This window comes from Anticarsia gemmatalis, chromosome 28 (assembly GCF_050436995.1).
Source record: "Anticarsia gemmatalis isolate Benzon Research Colony breed Stoneville strain chromosome 28, ilAntGemm2 primary, whole genome shotgun sequence".
In the NCBI taxonomy this organism is placed as follows: domain Eukaryota; kingdom Metazoa; phylum Arthropoda; class Insecta; order Lepidoptera; family Erebidae; genus Anticarsia; species Anticarsia gemmatalis.
The window spans coordinates 3,443,740-3,467,642 of record NC_134772.1 but is presented as its reverse complement, the minus strand read 5'-3'; the positions used below and the strand labels follow the sequence as shown (position 1 = coordinate 3,467,642).

The 23,903-nt window shown below is 36.8% G+C and overlaps 1 protein-coding gene and 1 non-coding gene across 5 annotated transcripts in view; one reads left to right on the top strand and one right to left on the bottom strand.

The window, feature by feature from the left end:
- The window catches only part of LOC142984759 (uncharacterized), a 93,705-nt gene that overhangs the window by 1,842 nt on the left and 67,960 nt on the right, over nucleotides 1-23,903 (top strand). The gene's annotated exons all lie outside the window — the stretch shown is intronic.
- TRNAL-UAG (transfer RNA leucine (anticodon UAG)) lies at nucleotides 7,244-7,323 on the bottom strand. Its single transcript has one exon. It is a non-coding gene; the product is annotated as a tRNA-Leu (tRNA).

The window sequence follows — 23,903 nt, the reverse complement described above, 5'->3', positions numbered from 1 at the left end:
AAATTTATTTTACCGGTTCCTAAAATTATCACTTTCAGAAAATACTTCAAAATATACCCTAAAGCCAAAATCTGTGACCTCCCCATACCTGAAACTATTGATCATTGATTTTTTATTTTGTTAATTGCTCAACAGTATAAAACACTGGCAAGACATCTGAAATAACTCCTAAAGAAAAATCCATTCCTTACTTCTTTGTCCACACAACAAAAATTAAAGAGACATTTCTATGTATTTATTCAACTAATCTTCCCACAGTTAATTAAAACTGTCATCATTCTTATATTATATAACATTTTATTTAAGATATTATCTCTCGATGTTTAGTGAAAGCTTTTAAATTTAAATGAGCTATATAACTACTAGTTTCTTCCCACAACTTTGTCCGCATGAATAGATTTCCCAAAGTACAAAGTATCATATCGTCGCTTAGGTAACAATACCGCGCAAGTTAAATTTGACATGTTTCCAGGAGAGATAAAAAACTGATTATTATCTTTGAAATACTTCTGACATGTGTACTGAATACATAAATAGATATTAAGTTCGTTCAAGATTGGACAATTTAAAAAAAAATTAACATCATTCGATGCCCGCTGACAAAATCTATCCAATGAAGTATAAAACGTCATATGACCAATTTTCGACTTACGCGGTATTGTTACCTAAGCGACGATATCTGTTAATCCAGATTATAAGCTATCAATGTAGAAAATTTCATTAAAATCTATCCAGTCGTTTCATTGCCATTGTCATGAAAGAGTAATAAACATACATCTATTCTTACTTACATACATATTATCACTCCTTTTTCCCATAGGGATAGACAGTGATCAAATAACACCACTTGGTATGATCCTTACAAACTGCCCTTGCCTCATTCACATCCATACATACTTACAAACTTTTGCATTTATAATATCAGGAGGAAGTAGGATTTAAAAAGTAAAAGGCTTTTTTATGATTTAGAGGTAAAAATAAAAGAGCTCAGACTTTCTATTCAGGCTCAGTTTACGAAGAACAATAGGTGTTAAGTCTTAAATATAAAGTTAAGTGTGTTTTAAATAGCTCTCATTGAATATATCAGTGACTATTTAACTTTCTTAATTGCTTCTATGATAGTGTAGACTACAAAGTCTTCTAGGTGGTACTATATACTTATACTCCCAAAATAAGGACACCCAGTTAAAATCATTAACCATTAGGTGATATGGGAGAATGCCTGCCTAATCAACCCAATATTCAAGATACAAATTAAATGACATGTAGACCTGAACAAATATGTGGTCCAGACAACTGGTAGCTTTAAAACATATCTGTGTTTTTTGGTATTAGGTTAATTAAAAAAATGACTGAAACTGAAGCTGAAACTTAGGACTGACAGATCCAGAGGATCTGAATTATGTATAGATCATTGCTTGATGATCAGTGAGATGCATAAATACATTAGATGGACCTAAGACATGCCCAAAGTATCTGAGATCATAACTCTTACAAAACTCCCTTATCCAGACTTTAGACAGGTCTCAACCATGTAAATGCATGCATGTAAAATTTCAAAAACATAGTTATGGTGTCAGTATTAAAAACCTTCTTGTAAAAATCCTCTTTTAACCTCTTGAGCATTGTATTATTCCAATTTACAACAGTTATGCTGTCTGCACTATTTCATAATAATACAATTTAAATTACCACAGCATGTATAACACTATCTCGGACAAACAAACACCACAATTAACTATGTAATTATAATTACATATAATTATGTGCTAGATAATACTAATTGTGGTTTAATTACCCTTAACCTATATTGTTAGGCTACTGTGAGAAAAAATAACATTAGTTTGTTTGTTGACACATTACTCGAAAATTACTGGATGGATTTTGATGGGACTTTCACCATTTGAATTGTTTATTTGTGCAGTTAAGGTGCAACCCAACTCTTACGCAGTTATGGCATTTTTTTTTCATGGTCATTCTCTTTTCCTATTTTTTTCTTTTTTCTGCCAAAAATGCGGTCGCGGTTGTAACTCCCACATAGACCCTTTAAGTCATTAACAAAGATGTTTTTTCATTACAAATATAGGGAAAGACGCGGGTGTAAACTAGTCTTCTATTTAATAAGTGAGAAAATTACTGTGTTGAGTCATTTGATTGTCTTGTGTAAGCAATGACTGATTGTGTAATTATGTATTAAATTAGATACATTGATCGCTCATCGTGTCACGCACATTTGCATAATACTGGCTGTATAGGATTCAATGTCGATCGTAGCAAACTTGATGGTCTAGAAAACTTGACATTGTTTAGCTATAGTGATGTTCTCCTAGCCAATATTCTGCTACGGTGGTCAGTTTAAACCAGTCAATTGTGCAGGACTTTGTTTAAAGTGTCCAAGTGTGTAAACAATGCGTAGGTACACTCTCTATTCTCTCACTCTCCCAGTGAAAGGTCGAGCGCAGGATCTATGAAGCCGTATAACTGTGTGTAATGTGCAAAATATAAAAACATGAATCATAGGAGTCAAGTGTAGGCGATAGAACAGGTGGAAGATTTCAGGAGCGTTATAAGCAGTTTCTTTCCAAGAATCGCAACAGAAAATCTGAGAATGAAAGAAGTTCTCTTTTAAAGACAACTCCCGCACTAAGAATTGCTCTTGTGTCGCGGGGACTGTTACAAACATACAAACAACGGACACAAAGTACAACCAGACCCGAAATAATTATCCCGTGTGGGAATCGAACCCACGACCTCCCGACGCAATGGTTGCGGCGTGGTGACCCAAACCACTGCGTCACGGAAGCAGTCGACAGTCAGTTAGCACTGGCGATCGTTTAAATTTCCTCTTCTAAAGCAGTTTACTTTTTTAGTTACGAAACAAGTACAGCACAAAATTCAATCATACCTAACCGATAGTTTTTTTATATCGATACAGTTTCTACTATTGATTCAGTGACAAAAAAAAAGAATAAGAATAATAACTCTAGCGGGCCACCTGTCGCGTCGAGTGATGGTGAAAGCGAGCAAAAAACGATCGTATTTTATGAAAGGTCTTCTTTCATTGTCTTTTTTGACTTTTGAGTTGCTTGTGGACTAAGTCTCAAAGATGCTCAAGTAGTAAAAGGCTTTCGAAACTAAGATATTGATTCACTCGTAGGTAATTGCGCTTATAGTTAAACGATCTGTGAATTAAGCAAGTCGCGCGGTCATTTCATAGATGGGTAACCGTATAGTGGTATTTGATCCGAGCGTCTCCGTGCTTCGAAGGGCACGTAAAATGTTGGGTTGGTCCCGGTTGTTGTCTACAAAGATAACTTAATAGATGTATGATGTGTACTGCTATAAATTGTTTTTAATACCTTCGTTATATTTCATCATCATTTCTGGCAAATAAATGATTATGATTAGAATAAGATTTGCCCCGAAAAAAATAGATTCACTCTTGTTTTGAACAGACTCAGGTTACATTCATCAGGAAGACGACAAACAGGCAATGATTTCCAGCATTCGTTAGATTATGGGTGATTGATGGTCCGACGACTAGGTAGTTCGTAATTAAGAATAGGGGTAGAAGATATCTGCGTTTAATTGGAAACGATTTATTCAATTAATTACGTGCCTACCAAAGCACGGAGACATTCAGCTTAAAATTTACCAATATACAAATCTAACTATAGGCAAGTTTGTAAAGATCGTACCAAGTTGCATTCTTTGGTCTCTACCTAAGGGTTAAAAAGGCGTTATATTATGTATGTATGTATGTATGTATATCTTATAGTATAAATTGGTCGTGCCAAAGGTCTTTTGCCGACCGGTGATTAGAGTCCCTTCGCACAGGCACATAAGTGGAATCGTGACTTATTCTTTATTTATTACGATGTTCACACAAGGAAGTTTAAATAACGCGGGCATTGATATGTAAAATGATTTATTTACTTCATTAGATGTCTTTCCTGAGTATTTATTGATATTGCTTGGTTTTACGAGTAATGTTTAATATATTTCGTAAGGGCATGCAAAATCCGCAATCAGTATTTGACCAGCGTGGTAGATTCAAGGCCCTTCTCTCGTTCGGGACGTTCGTAGACTCTTGCCCAGCAGTGAGATATTACCGGGTAAAAAATATAAACTATTATAAAGTTATCTTACGGTTGTTTCATATAAAAGTCAGTCATACAAGTCAGCTGCAATTTGGCTTTTAACCTAACATAGTTACCGAGCCCACCTATTAGCAAATTTCAGGGGTTTTGCACATTAATCGGCTCTGAAATGGCTAATGTTAGTTGGAAATGGTTTTTGAACGTAAAGCTAGTTAGGGATGAGTTCGGCACAGAAAATTACGATTTCAGAGTATTTCACACTGCGTACGAAACCTCACGTTATTCTACGAAACGACTAAAATCTCTGGTATCAAAAACGGGAATGGATTCAGTTTTTGTCCGCGAAATTAAACGCTAAAACAAAAAAAAACAACGTCAGTGGCGTAGTGGTTATGGTGGCCCCTTGCTAATCCCATTGCTCGGTGAAGTTCAAGAGTTCGTTCCTTCGGACACTACGAAACAATAACTTGGTTGGTAGGTATTTGCGTGATACATAAAAAGTTGTTTCGGTTCTGTCTGGTGATCGTATATTTGTAATAGTTCCACACAGAATCCCAGAGTGAGTGACAACTCACACACGGTCATTTGTTTCCGAACGAAGCAAAGCTTGTACTATGGTAAATAAGTAATAAACATACTTATATACTTCTAAATACGTACTTAAATATAGATACGTTAACAACCAGGCTCAGAACAAATGCTCGTGCTAATCACACAAAGATTTGTCCCAGATTCAATTTAAGTGCGGCGGTTGTTTACAAAAGAAAATACTATAAAATAAAATGTTAACATACCAAGATGTTTACGATGTACGCTATCAACTTCCTTATGAAAAGAATTCGTGACAATGACCCGTTATCAGTGCGAGACTGCGGTTATCAGTTGCGTCAATATTGCAAACTGTTATATTTCTGTATCGAACCTTGAGATAAGAAACGTTTTGCTGGGAATAGCCGATTGTACGATTGAGAAGTTAAGCTGATGTTGTCGGGGTCGGGTAAAAGATGGGTATGGTAATAATTCTGAAACTCTTGGTGAATTTTTGGATTTTGAAGGTACATGAATAGCTATTGATAAAATTATTGTAAATATGACTATGGTTGACTGATAGAGAATGCTTAAGTTCGTCTATATACCACTTCTGTTTATGAAGCTTAAATATATATACTCGATAAACCTAAAGACAACAGATTTTAGTGATAACTCAAGTTAAAAATGCGCTGCGGCGCAAATTTTTGGGGATAAAATGTAGGTGTATTACTAGTACTAGTTTTGTTCTGTACAGTTAAAAACTTTTAAAAGTGTGTTCTAGGTATACATGTATCTACCTAGGTATAAATAAGAAGTTATATACCTAGGTAGGTATGTCCAATCGTTTATCCAAGTTCGACGCTCATTTGAACAAATATTAGCACAATGCTGGCCAATAATTTCCGGTTAACCTTTCTAAAGCTAATTTCATTTGGGGAATGGCACGGCAATAATTCGAATAAGGTTGGGTTCGAACCTGTGACCTTTTACTAACACTCTATGCCTACGCATTGCTGTGCTTTAGTAATAAATCGTTGGGAAAAAAATGTTTAAAGCACTTTTCTCTCTTTAGTAACGAAAAGTGTATGGCAGTTTTAGAGATGGTGCCCATCAAACAAGCAGTCTTCTTGACTGTAGGTGAATATTATGCGTTATATAAAGATTTAAGATATAAGGCACAGCAGAGGTATCATATAATATATTGAAATTTGAGAAGCATTTTTTTCTTTGATTTAGGTAGTCTTCCTATTTTTTCACTCGCGTTCTTATTTCAATAAAAAATGTAGTCTGTCCTTCTTCGGGATATAATCTATCATTTAGCAAAAATTTTGTCCAAATAGGGCTCAGCCGTTTTGACGTAAAATCAAAACATACATACATACAACACTTTTGCATTTATAATACATATTAGTTAGTACATTGAGGCATACAATTTCGCATTTATAACATAAGTAAGTCCATTAGGTCCTCTATGAGTCATTTTACGCCCTACAAGTATTCAGACCACCCCTATTTGATCCCATAAAGACGTGTATTTATCCCATAATAGGATATCTCGTTTCCCCTATACAGTTAAGTGGGACTATTAATCTGGATGTCTGGAGCAGTGAACAGTGGTCAATGGTGCGTGACGGTGACTCAGACAAGATCGATACGGTAGCGATTATTGTCTGATTGTAGGCTTTTAAAATGGCTGTGTGAAAGTAAATATAGCGTCGAATGAAACTTAGTTTTAATAATTTGTTAGTGTCCGTTGGAGAATGTAGACTTCTATGTCTGCTGTAAGAAAATCCGCCCTAAAACGCATTATTTTAGTACCTACGTATTCTTACGCGACTTTTTCTTTTAAGTTGCTTCAAAGACGGGCTCTTTCTCTTTACTCAGATTGCGTGGGATATTTGTGTATAGCTTATGTGTTGTTCAGGTTGATAAGTTACAATACTGACACGTTTCATCAAAATCTGTTCAGTAGTTTCGGCGTGATTGTGTTACAAATGTCTATCTATACTCGTCTAAATATCCAATTTTTCGCGTTTTTAATAAATAGTAATAAAGTACGATATCTAGGCATCTAAAAACTCAATATGCCAAATAAAACACGAAATACACTAATAATTTAGACAGTATTCGTAAAGCTTTGGAACTAATTTTGGCGTACCCACCGTATTGATTTACCATTGAAATAAGCGTCCCATAGGAGTATGGACGAACGAAGGTCAAAGTACACCCCTGTACGCTAAGGGTTGAAATTATGTGGCTATTTGTAGCACTCTCTTTTATTTATTCATGTGAAATTTCGATCTAATATGACAACCTTTGAATATAGTATTTTTTTAAGTTTATGTGTATATTTTTAAAGCGGGCGCGTGTATTTTAAGTTGATTTTTTAAGTAAGTCAGGTATGTATTTAAAATGGAAGATTTTTTGTTTTATGTAAAATAGTTTTGATTGAGATTTCTTTTGTTTTTCTTATGAAATGAGTATTTTTTCTTAAATTGGGTAATGCTAGGTCAATTTAATTTATGTTGCGATGTTAAAATAAATAATCCTAGCGCATAGTAACAGAAAAATGTTTCTGTAATAAGAAAAAAAAAAACTAGCAAAAAGATATCTGACAGCGGTGGGATTCGAACCCACGCCCTTTCGGACTGGTGCCTAAAACCAGCGCCTTAGACCGCTCGGCCACGCTGCCTTGTGGTGGGGCAGCTGAAATAACATTACACATGAAAATGAATGAAATTTCCATATGAAGGAAAAATTACTCATTGACATTGATTTTAATTGACCTTTGTGATGTTATATTGCGATAACAATTGGTTTCGTATTTCTTGAATGAATGAATAGAGAGTGTACCTGTATTTTGAACACGGTTGGCCATTTTAAAACGACTCTTGCGCATTCTAGTTTTAATGAAACTGGACGCCGCGGCCGTATTTTGGCAAGGACGTTCTAATTAAAAATGATTCCTGCGTAATGGCTAGTTTTAATAAAACCGGCCACTCCCAAATATTGGCCACTAAGATATTTTTTTAATTCATTTTACAGTATTTTATTGAAGTTTTTTTTCTAATTACGACTGCCTCCGGAGCGCCGTGGTTTAGGTCGGCACGCCGCTACCATTGCGTCGGGAAGTCGTGGGTTCGATTCGCACACGGAACAATTACCTATTTGTGCGATCCACAAATAATTGTTTAAGGTCTGGTTGTACTTTGTGTCCGTTGTTTGTATGCTTGTAAAAGTCCCCGCGACACAAGAGCAATTCTTAGCACGGGAGTTGTTTTTTTTTAAATAATTTAATGCTTTTTACGTTATTTTGTATACAATAACACTATGTACTAGAGTTGCCACGAATAGTGAATTGGCCGAATACCGAATACCGAATATTCGGCAATGCGGTCGGCCGAAGCGCCGAATATTCGGCCGACGAATATTCGGCACGAAATTCATGCTTGTCGGAGGCGCGTTAGCTAGATTAAGACAAGTCGCAACCTGCTTTCCTCGTTGCGTAGGCGCGGCAGGCGATGAGGGGTGGAGCGGGGTGCAAATAAACACAACACATTGTAGGCGAGTATTGTTTCAATTGCGAGTAAATCACGTCACGGAACGCTTTGTCAGTGTAAAAATAATACATAAAATAAAACTTAATTACTATTTTGCTAAGAGACTAGCTTGCTAGAAGCTAAGAAGGCCGACCCTTACAAGTGGTGGTTCGCAAACGAAAAACAATACCCAAACCTTTCGAAATTTGCTAAAGTGTATCTTTCTTCTCCTGGAAGTAGCGTGTATAGTGAATAGTTATTTTCTGAGGCTGGTATCATTTACGATGAAAAGCGTAATCGTTTGCTACCAAGAAATGCTGAAATGCTTGTTTTTATTCATCATAACTTACCATTGGTTAATTTTAATTACTAAAGTGTTGTAATTTTGGAAATAAATACATAATTGTGAGTAATATGCTTGTCTTTTTTACATGGTTTGGTATTCGGTATTCGGCCGAATAATAGGTACTATTCGGCCGAATACCGAATAGCAAAAAAAGTGGCCGAATAGGCCGAATAACGAATAGTTGCCGAATATTCGTGACATCTCTACTATGTACCGTGACATAAAGTAGTTTCGTGTGATATCAGAGACATCTAGTTGTATGTTACGCAACTAACTAGGTAGGGTACTTTGGTTTGGGATCAAGGTCAAACTTATCTATACAATATTGGTAAACTATTTGGTATCTAATGTTCAAATGTGTTTTATTGTTAGTTTAACTGCTATAGTAACTATTAGATAGGGTATCTTATATAGTTTTGTAAGTTTGTTAGAGAACATCTCAGAAACTACTAAACCTATACGTACTTACCTTGGTACCTATGCAGGTATTTCAAAATATTTAAGTAGATGCTCTGCAATGATCTAACCTCAGTATTAGACAGGGGTAATTTGAGTAATATAGGTACTGGCATATCATAGTGACTAAGAAAAGAAAATTAAAATACCCTTGCGGAAAATAGGTATTTTTTCATATTAAATAATAACCTAGGTTTACATTAATAATATTCGAACGCAGGTAATGTCACGGTTTAAAGTATTTCAGTTAAATATGACCGAACATGATTAATGAACGTGTGTCAGAGTTATCAATAATATTTAATTTATTCATTCGGGTCTAGGCCGTTTGGAACAGATAGCCTGAAATAATGTTGGCGCCAGGCTTGTTACTAACTTGTATAAAGTTAATGGTTTTGTGTGATTTTGTTCATCATTCTTATGTTATTTTCATTCAAAATAAATAAGCACAGTCAACTTTGGCACCTTTATTTAGCCACGTTAACTTAAACAACTGAAAAAATATAGGTTATTTTCACTGGTATTCTTATTTGGTATAATTTAACATTTAAAGTCATATTTTTTGTTGCTTTGTCATTAAAATTGAACATCATTTTGACCGCCTCCGTGGCGCAGTGGCTTAGGTCGCCACGTCGCTGCCATTGCGTTGGGAGGTCGTGAGTTTGATTCCCACACGGAACAATTATTAATGCGATCCGCAAATAATTGTTTCGGGTCTGATTGTGCTTTGTGTGCGTTGTTTGTATGTTTGTAAAAGTCCCCGCGATACAAGAGCAATTCTTAGTGCGGGAGTTGTCTGTAAACAAAAAAAAAATGTCATTATGTAAAAGATTCTTTGCTTCGTCCGTGATACAAATCATGAGTTTATAGTCATATAGTGGCGTTAAGTATACCCTATCGTTTACCCAACACACTTAACGCAGTCATATCACTAAAACCTGTTCTCACTTATTAAAAGGGTATCCATGCAACGACTTACAAAATGGAAGCCAAAACGCTCCCGGCCGCTAAGTAATTGTTGATGGGTACGAAATATTAAATATTAACGGCATAACTCATGCCTAGGGGTGGGCAGAGGGTGACTGGATGAGTTCGCGATAAAAATCAAGTGTAAAAACCGTTTTTTGGGGTGGTTTTTGATAGGGTGCTAGCAGAAGGACTTGGGACAATGAAACCTGTTTGTTTTAATATGTCTCCGGTTTCAAAATTACTGGATTACTACGTATCTGTAAGGTTAGCAGGTGGAATTCTGACAGTTTTTTTCATGTTGTTTTTGAACCCGGTTTTTTTGGAAGATGACAAGATGTATGGATGTGAATGAAGCAAGGGAAGTTTGTGTACCAAGTGGCGTTCTTTAGTTTCTGCTTAGATATATGAAAAAAAGGCATGATATTATGTATGTATGTAAGTTTTGGTAGTAGTATACCTTTTTAAAATTTAAAATACGTAACTGCATTGTTCGTCTTTGCAACCTAACTTTAGGTTTTCCATCTATTGTACCCTTTACTCTATGACGCATCCAGTAACCCTACACGCTCTCAAAGCTCAGTAGGGCTTCATTCAGCCCGAAGTTCGTCGACACGGCCGTCTGTCTCGCCCCCAGGCACCCTCGGGCAACCCCTGCCATCTGCCAATCAATATCGTTACGCTATCGTCGAGGGAGAGCTGGCAGACGAGTTTTGATGTTAAGTGCATTTCGTTTGGCGAGGTACTCATGTGTATACGCGATTTTTGGTTGAGGTGTTTGGTTTGAGGCGAAAATTGCAGATGTTTTTTTGCGGAATTTTTGAATTTACCTATTGCAGATTTAGATATGAATGGACTAAACAGTTATACCTACTGTAAGATGACAATAAACAGACAGTTACCGATAGATTTTGATTTACCGCACTAACCCCCGGTTTCTTAGGTTAATAGCGTTTTCTATATGAGTTGAAACGCTATTAAATAGATAAACTGCCGCTAAATGTACTCACAAACCGGGCATAAGACTTTATCTAGTAGAGTAGTAACTTTTACTACCATAAGAAATACGAAACGATGACGAAATTGTGGATTACAATAATATTTTAGTTCGAATAGGAATCGAACCCATGACGCCCGAGCACTTGGTACCTATGCATGAAAGTTGTCATAATTATATTATAAAAGAAGAAAGAAAGAAAGATATTTGTGTTTTATTTGCATTTGACAGCCTCTAAAAAGGTCTAGAATCTGATCTAGAAGATCTGTCTCATTAAAGCCCTGTAGATCTTTGTCTGGGTTCAGGCTAGACTAGACGAAAGACGTCTGGAGGTTTAGGTTGTTAAACCTTAACTTTATGAAGTATGTTAATATATTCTGTCTGTATTTAAAGCATAGCTTTCTAGGTCACTAAATAATTAGAGCTGGTTTTAGTTTTAGCAATATTTGATACATAAGGAAGGTCGTAAAATATAAGTTGACCTTTTTGAACCCGATTTATGTTATATAGCTTGGATATAAAGTATATACCTATTTTATTAGACACTAGCTGACCCGCGCAACTTCGCTTGCGTCACATAAGAGAGAATGGACATCATTTTCCCCGTTAATGTAACATTTTTCGTTGCTACTCCGCTCCTAATGGCCGTAGCGTGATGTTATATAGCCTAAAGCCTTCCTCAATATATAGGCTATCTAACACTGAAAGAATTTTTCAAATCGGACCAGTAGTTCCTGAGATTAGCGCGTTCAAACAAACAAACAAACAAACAAACAAACAAACAATCAAACAAACAAACTCTTCAGCTTTATTATATTAGTATAGATATAGCTTGATGTTAGATAGCTTGCCTCATGAAAAAGTAAATACTTTTTAAACATCTGAGTATCTATTAGGAGAAGGTAGATCCAGAATTAGTGCGTTCGCTTATATTATCAACGAGCATTGTGCTCAATGTTCTTACTTTTTCTGAACATTTGATGTTATTTTATATGAGATTGTTCATGTGTGTACGCACCACAAAACGTCAAAGCACTCGAATGTCTGGAGAGAGTGACCCGAGTGTCAGAGGTCTCGCGACAGACGTGTCTGTGAGTCTAGACTGCTCTACGCAGCTGATTGAAATATAATTACGTAGGGTAATAACCTGTGAGACGAAAATACGAACACGTTATAAGCAGGTGTACTTATGCCTTTACGCAGAAATGTGTTATGATGCTCTCTTAGTTGATATTATGATTACGTAGTTTTGTCTGATTTTTTCATAGCCAGATTTATTTTCTGAAAGATTCTCCGATTCTGTCATTGGAGTTGTAATCGGCTTTTCCTTGGAAGTATTTTTGGTGTAGCGTTGTGTACATACTTTCAACACTTAGAAGCTTTTTCAGTTTATCTCTACCAGTTAGTTTAATGCCATCAAAAACATCCTGTAAAAACCCCAAGTCTCGCAGCTCAGTCTCTCTGCCGTAAAAAGTTGTGAGATCTATGTAATACCAAGTCGATTAATCTATTAAGTCAATTTTTTTCGTTCCTTAGGTGATATTTTACTTACCTTTTTTCTTCTTTCTTTTTTTCTTTTTTTGTACCTAGTTACTAATCAAACAGTCAAATTCCTATTCAACCTTAGTTAAGCAGTTACTAAAACATTTTTAACCACGACAGGTCATACAGAAAGAAAGGTAACAGACCGAGGAGTCCCAAAGTGACACTAAAAAGGTTTTCATTAAAAACGGATGAGGGAGACCTTACGCCTACTTAGGCACTCTCAAGGATTACGTATTTTTAGACCTCTAAAATTGCCTCAAGTATTTCAAGACTTTCAGGCTAATCTATACTGCTATTATAGAGACGAAGAATTTTGTATGGTAGTGGGTAAATTCCGCCGCTGCCATTGCAGGTCGTGGATTCGATTCCGGCACGAAACAATTTATTTGTGCAAACCACAAATAATTGTTTCGGGTCTGGTTATACTTTGTGTCCTTTGTTTGTATGTATGTAAAAGTCCCCGCGACACAAGAGCAATTCTTAGTGAGGGAGTTGTCTTTTAACAAAAATTATAGAGTAATCGCCGTTATTACAATAGTTTTTGAAAAAAGACCAAGTGACCAACCTATGGTTCCATATCTACCTTTTCGGGGTAGGTAACCGCTGAGATAACGGCTAGGACACCTACCTGAATGGTTGGCAAGTAATGGGATAGACCTTTGCCCCACTCTTAACTGTCCCTTTGACAGCATATGTAAAGAACAAAAAATAACCCTTAATATTACCATTTGTGAAGTACATTATGATGTAAGCTGTATATTAGGTATGTAAGTGCAGAAATAAATATCTGTCTGAAGCGGCTGAAGCCAGGACAGGCAGCTAGTATGAATGTATAATGAAAGACTTTATTAATAAACACCTAAGTTTGAGTCTACTCTCAGTCAAATAGATGTTGCTATTTTCGGAAAAAGCTTTCATATTCGAGAGAGAATTATTCATTTATACATTCAAGTTTATTGGATTCTGTTTTAGTTTCAATTAACGATTCTTAATTGATATTTGTGAAGTTTAATATCCGTTTGCGCGTTTGCGAATGTAAGACGATTGTCTGCGAAAGACTAATTGCTTCTGGGCGCCTGCGATAACTCAACGAAAACGAAACTTCGCACAATATTTCCGATTCCCACCAGGGTTTAATTCATTTCCAAGCTTCTTTAAAATTAAATTTTAATCTTCTAATCTGCTATTCACGAAAGCATATAAGCAAAAATTGACTTACCCTCGGTTTCTCAGGTACATTTAGCGGTAGCGGTAGCGGTTCATATGAGCTTTAATGCTATTGAATAGATAAACTACTGCTAAATGTCCTTCAGAAACCGAACCTTCAGGAACAGGTTCAGACGCATAGTAGTTATCGAACAATGAAATTATAATGAAATTTCGGATTAATCGATCATACGTTGGCCTAAACTAGACTAGGATGCAAGTAGACAAGGCATTTTTCTGGTTTGCACTCTGTCTTTGCCTTCATTTGTGTGATGCAGTCGTTCAGTAAGTCTTTGGGTGTTTGAAAAAAGCAGCTAGACTTACATCGGACTTCGGTCATTATTAGATCGATCAGTTTGATCAGTCAAAATTAATGTAACTCGATCGAAATGTCGGGGAACAAATATAGTATCGTATTCTTTAAAATTCCCATTGAGACCCATTTATTGTTTGAGTATTATTAATACAGCTTTTTATTTCGAATGGAATACATTTTATTCTCTACATAGTACTTCAGTATACGGTAAAGTTACCAAGTGATAAGCGAGCACGCAGTAGTTTTTTACGGAACTGTCGACTGTGTAGTTGTGTCCAGTTTTTCAAACTGCGTGTTGTTTGTGTTGTTGTGAACACAATGTTTGTAGCAAAGTACCTATGCGACGTTCTTTGTGGGCTCAGACCAAATATAAAAAATATTCTAAGCAAAGGCTTCTCTTTTCCTAGCTATTCGTATATTACTAGCTATTTATACAAATATCAGACAATTAGCTCTTTCCCTAAAGTTTCTTCAGTGTTTGTTAATCAGCTCCCATACGTGGCAGCGTGATGGAAGATCGCAAATAGTTCTCATGAATGTAGATTAAAATATTTCTCCAAAGGTCTAAGCTTGTGCATCCAAAAAAAACTAGCTCTATTTTTATTATTAAAGACTAGAGGACTGGCCTAACAGTTACATACACATTTAGTTCAATTTTTATCTAATTTAGTATAGTTGTTTATAAGATATGCGTGTTAATACTATTTGATGATTTCTTTTTATTTATGTAGAGAAAACATTGTTAAATAAGTAACTCAGTTTTATTCTCATCTAAAAATTGTAAACGTCAAAGTTTGTTATAACTGTCTGCTTTTTTATAAAATAATCTTTTATTAATTTCAAAGTACCCTCAGGCTTGAAAAAGCACTTGAATATTAATATAAATGTTAACAACCTTCGACCCTGTGGTATTCCCTCGAGGACGGAGTGTCCAGACCTCCTCGAGACGCCCTACATAGTGACGTAGGTATCATGACGTCACTGCAATCGTTCATTGGCTGCCTAACCAAGTATATATCATATCTATAACTAGCTTTTGCCGACTTCGTCTGCGTGGTTTGTGACTTACGGTATTTTCATACAAACTTTCATCCTCTATTTTATCCCCTTGGGGGGAGAATTGTTCAAAATCCTTTCTTAGCGGATGCCTACGTCATAACATCTACCTGAATGTCAAATTTCAGCCCGATCCGTCCAGTGGTTTGGGCTGTGCGTTGATAGATCACTATGTCAGTCAGTCAGTCACCTTTAGGATATAATAGGGGACTAAAGTTCGTATGAAAATTCTGTCCTAAGTCACAAATTCATAAAAAAAATATTTGTTGTGCAGGGTACCTTTTATAAACAGTTCAGATCTGACTTCATTTTGTGACTGTGTGATAGCAAGGCAATATGGGTCATAATAACTAATTTATACGAGTGCTAATGACCTGTGGTATTCCCTCGAGGTCGCGGTGTCCAGACCTCCTCGAGACGCCCTATATAGTGACGTAGACGTTATGACGTCACGTCTGCACTAGGTGAGGCCGTTGGCACGATGACATTTGACACAGACTGAAATAACCTTTGCTTTTAGCTTAAGTAAGTAAGGCGAGGCTATTATTGAGAAAATCTCTGCTATGTAAGTTAAATAAGATATCAATTGAAAGTCTTTATAATACAAATTCATGACGGTTAATTTTCCGTAGCCGAGTGGTTTAAATGGTATAACCCATCGCTACTGTTACGCCCGATGGTTCGTAATACCTTTGTATTACCCAGATATACGTGTTTGAGTCTGGTACAGCCTTCGAGATTTGTATGTTCAGTAAAGGCTCCCGTAGATTCTAATAATAATGGGGAAAATGAAGTAAAGTATATTTTCAGGTTTCGGGGGTTTCTGCCGTCCCCCTGCTTGGCAGAAAGCGTGATTTTATCGGTGTTTTGTTTTTAATTAACACCTGAAACTGTTATCTAGAAATCACACTATCGATCGCACCCATGAATAACACTTTTAATGAGAAAAAAATGTAAGAAAAAATCATGCGATATTTCCATAGCGGTGTAGACAGAAACCATAAACGCTTTTTGCTACGATCTTAACAATCTTATTTCGCTTTATTCACACTGAATCATAGTTAACCAGTATTTTAAATAAGCCTCTTATGACTAAAGTAAAACCAAATGTGCATGCAAATTGCACACGTAAGCGTGCGTCGTGTAGGAAATACAAACATGGCGCTGATGCAGGAAGAACATTGATTATATCGAGATTGTCATACTAATTGTTGAGACTAGTGTATAGACTTATTGCGTGAGACTGCTTTGTTATTCTCTGTAGCGTAACTATCGAGTATCGAGAGCTTGACTTGAATCCCGCTAGAGGCACTGATCAGATTTTAGTACAAAATTTTTCGATTCTCGATTGTCGGTAGTCGTACCTACGAACCGTACGTCCTACTACTATAGTAGAGAATTCAGCTGCTGATTTTTGCGATTACGATTTGGGAAAAAGGCGTGATTTTATCTATGTACGTATGTTTATCTTTGTTGTGTATTAAATTAGATGAACTTTCAATACCTAATTGGAACTTGACCTTGAATGGTGGGCTCAGGATTTTGATAAGGGATGGTGGAGTAGTTTATAGGTTTTAACATGATAGGCTAGCTACGGGAGATGGAGGGTCATAGAGGAGATAGAGGATCACCCGTAGGGGGCATTAACATGTTTAAGAAGGAGAGTTTGGGGGTGAAAAATTAGACGAGCGTGGAATTTGTAATACTTACTTGGAGGCTTGAATTATCGCTTTATTATGAACCCATCGGCTATCACTATAAGAGTTAAAAAACACACTCAAAATATCATCAGGAAGGAAGTAACACCGGTGGTCTGTCCTAAAATTAACTCATATTAAACAAACCATTAATCATATTTACTTTGCGACTGGAATAAGTAATTATTTGATAAGCATCTCATAGTTTAACTAGTATGTTGAGCACGTAGCGTGCCTAATTTGACAAGTCATCAACCTTCAAATACGCTACTGTGTTACGAGATTGTTAGTGTGTAAGACTTAGGACGGATACACACTGTCGACTAGGCAGCTGCTGGATTTTTGAACATTTTTGCCCAATTCTTTTTCTTTTTAAAGTGCCTCTCCAACTAGTGAAGGTTGGCAATCAGCTCTGCATATTTCGTCTTATCCTTTGCCAGATGAAAGAGTTCAGCAGCACTCCTTTTGCACAGTAAAAGTGGGATTCTTATTTCGGAAGCTAAAGGATACTATTGATAACTTGAAAAAGGCCTTGTGGTCTAGATTTTCTTTCATAAGGTATTGTTTTTAAGACAAAATGTAGTAAAACTCTGTCTAAAACAAACAAGAGAGACTCTAAAGTGAGATAATGATGGTACCTGTGTGGGACTTTGAATTTTAGAAAATTGGGATGTCTGGCAAGGCTTTTGATTTTTGGCCTTATAAAGTTCGTGTTGAACTCAATTGAAAGTAGTGCTCTAAATATATGGGATATTTAACATTCCCAGACGCATGGCTAGAAATATCGCCCTGTACTTAGGCCAGATGAGTGGAATAGGATGTAGAGAGACATAAGAAGCTCACTTGTTTTTTTACGGACAACTCCCGCATTCAGGCTTTCTCTTTTGTCGCGGAGACTTTTACAAACATATAATACAACGGACACAAAGTACAACCAAACCCGAAACAATTATTTGTGAATCGCACAAATAATTGTTTCATTTAGGATTTGAAACCTCCCGACGCAATGGTAGCGGCGTGGCGATCTAAACCACTGCGACTTAAGCCTCGTATCCACTAGGCAACATTTGACGCGCGACATGTTGCTCAACATGTTTCGCAACTTGTTGAATGTTGACGCGGAACATTTGTTTAACAACGTTGTCTGTCCACACATTCTTCAGTCGTCGACAACATGTCGCCAGAGGAACTTGTGTTGATTTCAGCGGCAGTGGTTATAATTTGAGCACTCGTTCGTTTCACCACACTACGGACATTGTTGTGCGTCACGTCTCCACCCGACAACAATTGATGCTCAACTAACGATGCACTTTAAACAAACAACAAGCCGCGCGTCACGTTGCGCGGTAGCTGGCAACGTCGCGCGCTGTTCTGCAGCGTTGCCGTACATGTTGAGATTCACGTGTCGCGCGCCAAATGTTGCCTAGTGGATACGAGGCTTTAAGACGACTTATCGGTCTTTTTAAGAGTTGATGTGACTTGTCCTATTGCATACTTTTCAGGTATTATAAAATTCTGTCTTTCAGTCAGTTTCTGTGATGTTGTTTTGAGTTTTTAGTGATTTTGATAAGATTAGCACGGAACTACAATAGTTAGAGACTGGGGTTCGAATATAGGCCACTTTTGTTTAACTGTGATTATTTCAAATGGGGACTATGCATGTAGTCGCTAGTCGCCCGATGGACCTGGGTTACTGATTAAGTCACTGGAGGAGTCAATTCTTTAGTGACTTTTTAAACTCAGTCTCTGAAATAATAATAACCTGAAATAAAAAGAATAATCGCGTCATACATCTTGCGTGAGTATGAATCATAATTCTCAGACAAATAGACAGTTTTATGAATTAACTCAATATTGGGAAGTGGCCAATTGTCGTAAACTAGTGTGAGCTTCGCATTGTTTAGAACTGGTTCTTTAATATTTTGTGGTGGAATAAAGAATGAATGGTGTATTGCATTACTTAGCCAATTAATTATGGTAAACTTTTCAGAATATTGTTTTTTTTTATAGGCCTATCGGATACTAAATCTATAAGTGAGCGAATAAAATAAAAGTTGAATGTAAAATTTCGTCAAATGTTTTAACTTATGATTCGTACAGTACACTGTATAGTGAGCATACAGTTCGTTATCATCTGAGATGCTTTAGGGTAGATCCAATTCATTTTTTATGCGCCTAATATTTGCGTTCTCTCGTGTCGGAGGCCAAGACACATTTTGGGTCGTTGAGCCAACGGAGTAAGTAAGTAAGAAATACAAATCGTCCGGTTTTTTTCCAATGTTTATTCTACAAGGTACTTCAGCAATTTTTTTCAGGTACACAGGTAGTTCTTAACCTAAATTAACGCATTATTTCTACCCTGGGAATCCTTCAAGCCGAGGAGTCGCCAACAGAAGCTAGTATTATTCAAATTGCATACACAGAAACTTCCAATAAGTCTTTTCCTAAACCGTGACTAGATCTTAGAATCTCCACTAGACCAGCACCAGTTATTAGATCGAATTTATTTACGTATTAAACTATCGGATGCTCTAAATATCTCCACAGTACCGTGTAATGTCTGAAAATAACGTCATTCTTGCAACACTGCACTATGTTAGTTACGAAAGGACGTATGTAGTGTTATGGTTATAGACAGTTGTGCTTTTGTTCTATTGAGGTGATGGTTTCTTTCACTGAAGTTGTGGGTATGTTGGTACAAGAAGAGCTTATGTGATCTTGTTTTTGTTTCGTCTTATGATTTTTTGCTACTAAGGTTGTGTATTAGTGATATAATTCAATGTAATTTCAGTCGACATATCTATCAGACCCTTTTTTACGTATTAATAAAGTTATTTTTACCAGTTTAGAAGTTCGTTACCAAGATTTTCGTGGTCATACTTGACTTGGTTCGAAGGCTAGGACAAAGAATATATAAAAAGTAAGCCCGAGATTTTTTAACTCTGTTCAAAATTGGGTAAAGATCTTTATTCTTAACGTTTTTTACATGCGCCCCGAAGCACAGAGGCGCCATCAAATACCACTATGCGCCAAGCGTTGCTAACCGACAGATCGTTTACCGACCGGTGAGCGCAACTGGCTATGGGCGCCTAAAAAGAAGTCAAATGGTCAGTATAGTGGTCCAATAATGAGTAGAATATTATGTAAACAAATCTTACACAACTTACACCCACATTACATACGAAATATCCCATGTCTAATTCACTTCCCAATGGTCCATTCCAAGAACATGTTTAATTCATATCGAATGTGAATCAAACGGTTATAGTTTCTACTGAACGGACAGAACGGACCACCCAAACGTTTCCTACTTCACAAGTAAGTATGTTTGTGTTGTGTTAACTCAGAAATTGCTGAACCGATGCCAAATTTGTTAGGATGGAGTCTTGTGTTTCCGTTTTTATTGTTTGATCATTTACTTGCATAGTTCCTTACTTTTCCTTAGTGTCTTAATTTATGGTTTAAATGTTGAATTTTGAAAATTTGCAAAAGTGGTTAACGGTTCAAAATCTTTGCTACATATTAATCACTTTTTACAATTATGTGTGTATATTATGTTAGAAATAATGTAAAAATTGTTTTGAACTCAAAGAAAACTCACTAGCTTTTAAGAGAACTCTCAAGTACGAAAGGCTGACCGTGAAACAACCTTGCACGCCTGAGAGTTGTTTAAAACGGTTCTTGAAAAAATTCAACACACTTGTTCTTCAAATTTGACTTTTCTAAATTCGAGAGGAGATCTGTAACTAGTTTAACACCAAAACTGTTCCTAAATAAGTGCTGAAAAGGGAATACTTACTTCATGTATTAAACTAATGTAATAAGGCGAGGGAAGATTGTAAGGGTCGTACTAAGTGGCGTTCTTTGGTCTCTGCCTACCCCTGTGGAACAAGGCGTTACATGTACTAGCTTTGCCCCGCGACTTCGTCCGATTGGTTTGTAACTTAGGACAAAATTTTCGTACAAATTTTCATCCCCTATTTTATCTCCTTGGGGGTATAATTAATCAAAAATCCTTAGCGGATGCCTACGTCATAACATCTACCTGCACGCCAAATTTTAGCCCGATCCGTCCAGTGGTTGATAGATCCATTTCTCATTCAGTCACCTTTGAGCTGAGTTGAGTTATACCTACTTATATATTTAGATGTATATGTATTAAACTAATATGTAAAAGTTTTCGAATAGAATCTAAACAATTTTTAACTGGTGGGTGTTATAGTATTAGATTTCATGTAAATGATGTAAAATACGATAATATCGAATACGTGTCCTAACAAACGAAACAGGGATTATTAAACAAGCGGAGACGAATAACAATGTTATTTATTTAAGACAAAAGCTTTAAAGACTGATTGGTATATAAATAGTTTTTTTTTGAGATCACTTTACAATTTTGTGTTTGGGCCTATTGATTGTGTATTTTTTTGTCTTTTTGCTTCGTGAATCTTATGCCCGTTTCGTTCCGTTTATAACCATTTTTTAAATCTGAGCTTAACCATTACTGGGCAAAGCTCTCCTCCCTCTAAAAACGTTTTCGTAGCCTACCCCGACGTCGTCGACCATAAAATCAAGAATATAATAGTCTAGTTATGTAAAGAGACATAATATATCTTCATCATTGTTTCCTTTTCAGAATGTAAGTTTGATTCTTATGTTCTCCCTAGAATCGTTAGTAGCAATAACTTCCATACTCGTACTTTATTTACTACAAGTGATTGCTCAAGATTAATTACAATGGGCACTGGGCACATTTCAATTGTGACTTTTCCATTACATAGAAATAAGGTTTCCATATGTTCTTGTATTCATACTATCACACGATGCCCTATGTAAGTACTTAACACAGATTATATTAGTCCTTTTGCCAGCTATCCTCACACGTGCCAAGGTGTTACTCATGACTCAAACATCCTCGCACCTGTCTCATTATTTCCACACTCTACCACCGGCTTGCATCAGAAGAAAGCAATCAGCCACCGATATGTATCGTCATGCATATTGTCATACGCTAAAAGCTCGATGTCCCAGTTTCTGTCTGTTTGTAATAAGTATTGGAGCTTTCTTTGAAGATTTGCTGCTGTTTATAGGCGGAGCGGGGAGCGGGGCGATTTTAGTCTTAGAAAATTGTTGCATTTTGACTGCAAGGAAAGTGTATAGGGATAATATTACCTAGAATTTGATCATTTTGAGATACCTATTACTGGTTGGTACTTTGTGGGTGGTAGAGTACTCTACCACCCACAAAGTACCAACCAGTTCTGCTGCTCCACCGCTGGGCAAGGGTCTCCTCCTAGGGTAGGGACTTGGCCAGCGTTGTGGACTCAATAAATTGTGTTATTATCTTAAATTACAGCTTGTGTCTATTACTTTAAAAGGTCAGCGTTATTTCTCTTGTTTTTTCATGATTCTGTAAGGGATGTATTGATTCGAACCAAATTTTTTTCTATTCAATTTGCGTTTATTTTTCAATAATTTACACCAATTTATGATTGAATTATCTATGAATTCGAAACAGTATCTGCAATAGGAGACACAATAAATACTGAAAAAGACATAGAGGTCTTGTTTTCTACGAAAATAAAAGCCTTTTCAAAAATTTGCAAATCGCTCCGCGCATCTGCATCATCGTCTTTATCTCCGTCTTCGGAACACAGAAGCTTTGCCGTTTGCTATACAATACGTATTGATGGAAAGAGTCCACAGTAGGAACTGCGACCCGTTTACATATCTATCGTGACGTGAGTCTGTTTGTCTGTTTGTACAAGAAAATCACTGGTCTAGATGATAAAGTAGCGCCAAGAAGTGCTCTGAATAATAACTCCAGTTAGTGATATATTAGGTCGGGGAAAAAGTCATTTCGCATTATAAGTATGTATGTAACATGTAAGTAGAGGAAGACCAAAAAAGAGATGGATGGATTGTGTGAAAGAGGATATGAACAAGAAATGGGTGAATACAGAGTTGACGGCTGAAGATGAGTGGAAGAGGAAAACATGTTGTGCCGACCCCACCTAGCGTGGGACAATAGTATAGAACATATACCTAGTCGGGTCGTAAGTTCTGTCACATTTTTATTGTGAAATAATTGAGACATGTTTGTTTTTAGAATAATCATTTATATATCAATAGAAACGTAATAAAACATGGATTCTTATTTTAATTACTATTATTCAAAATGAGCTCCGCGATTTTGTACACAAGCCTTCAACCTGCGCGGCCAGTCGTCTACAGCAGCACGCACGAGGTCCATGTTAATATCGGCGGCTGCTTTGATCAAGGATGCCTTGAGTGACTCCACATTAGGATGGCGTGTTGAGCAGGCCTTTTCCTCTAAGTGTTGCCATATTTTGTAATCCAACGGATTTCTCGTCTGGACTGGAGGAGGGCCAGTCTTCGTGCCGGATGAAGTCAATTTCGCGCGCCGCTGGCCAGTCTTGCGTGCTTTTCGCTCTATGAGCTGGTGCAGAATCTTGCTGGAATACCCAGGGTCTGTTATTGAACATTGTATGAGAAACTGGTTTCACAAGGTTTGCTATGACTGTATTTTGATACACAATCGCGTTTGTTTTTACGCCTTTCTTACAAAAATGTACCTCAGTTAAGCCCAAATATGAGATTCCTAGCCAAACCATGAGTGAGGGTGGAAAATGTCCTCGCTGGACACGCGGAATACGCTTGCTGGCCTCTTCACTGCTGTGGGCGTACACCTTATCATTTTGTTTATTGTAGCTCTCCTCCACGGTAAAATTTTTTTCGTCCGAAAAGAGAATTTGACGATGATTTTTTCCCGCGTACCGCTTCAACAAAACGCGGGATCTCTTCAGTCTCATGTCCATTAGACGCGCGTCTAAGCGATGTCCTGTTTTTCTGCGATAGGCTCGTAGCCCTAGGTCTTCATTCAACACCCTTTTGACCGTGGTTCTGCTTAACCCCATTTGAAGGGCCAACATTTTTTCTTGCGTATGGGATTTCTTTGGATTCGCGCCTTCACAGCTTTTATCATTGCTGGCGTCCTAACAGAGCGAGGGCGACCACTTCTTTTTCTATCTTCCAAACTTGAGTCCTCATTATAACGTTTGATGGTACGATGAATGAATCTTTTGGTTAAATTGAAATTTTTTAGTATATAAAAAATCTGAGTTGGC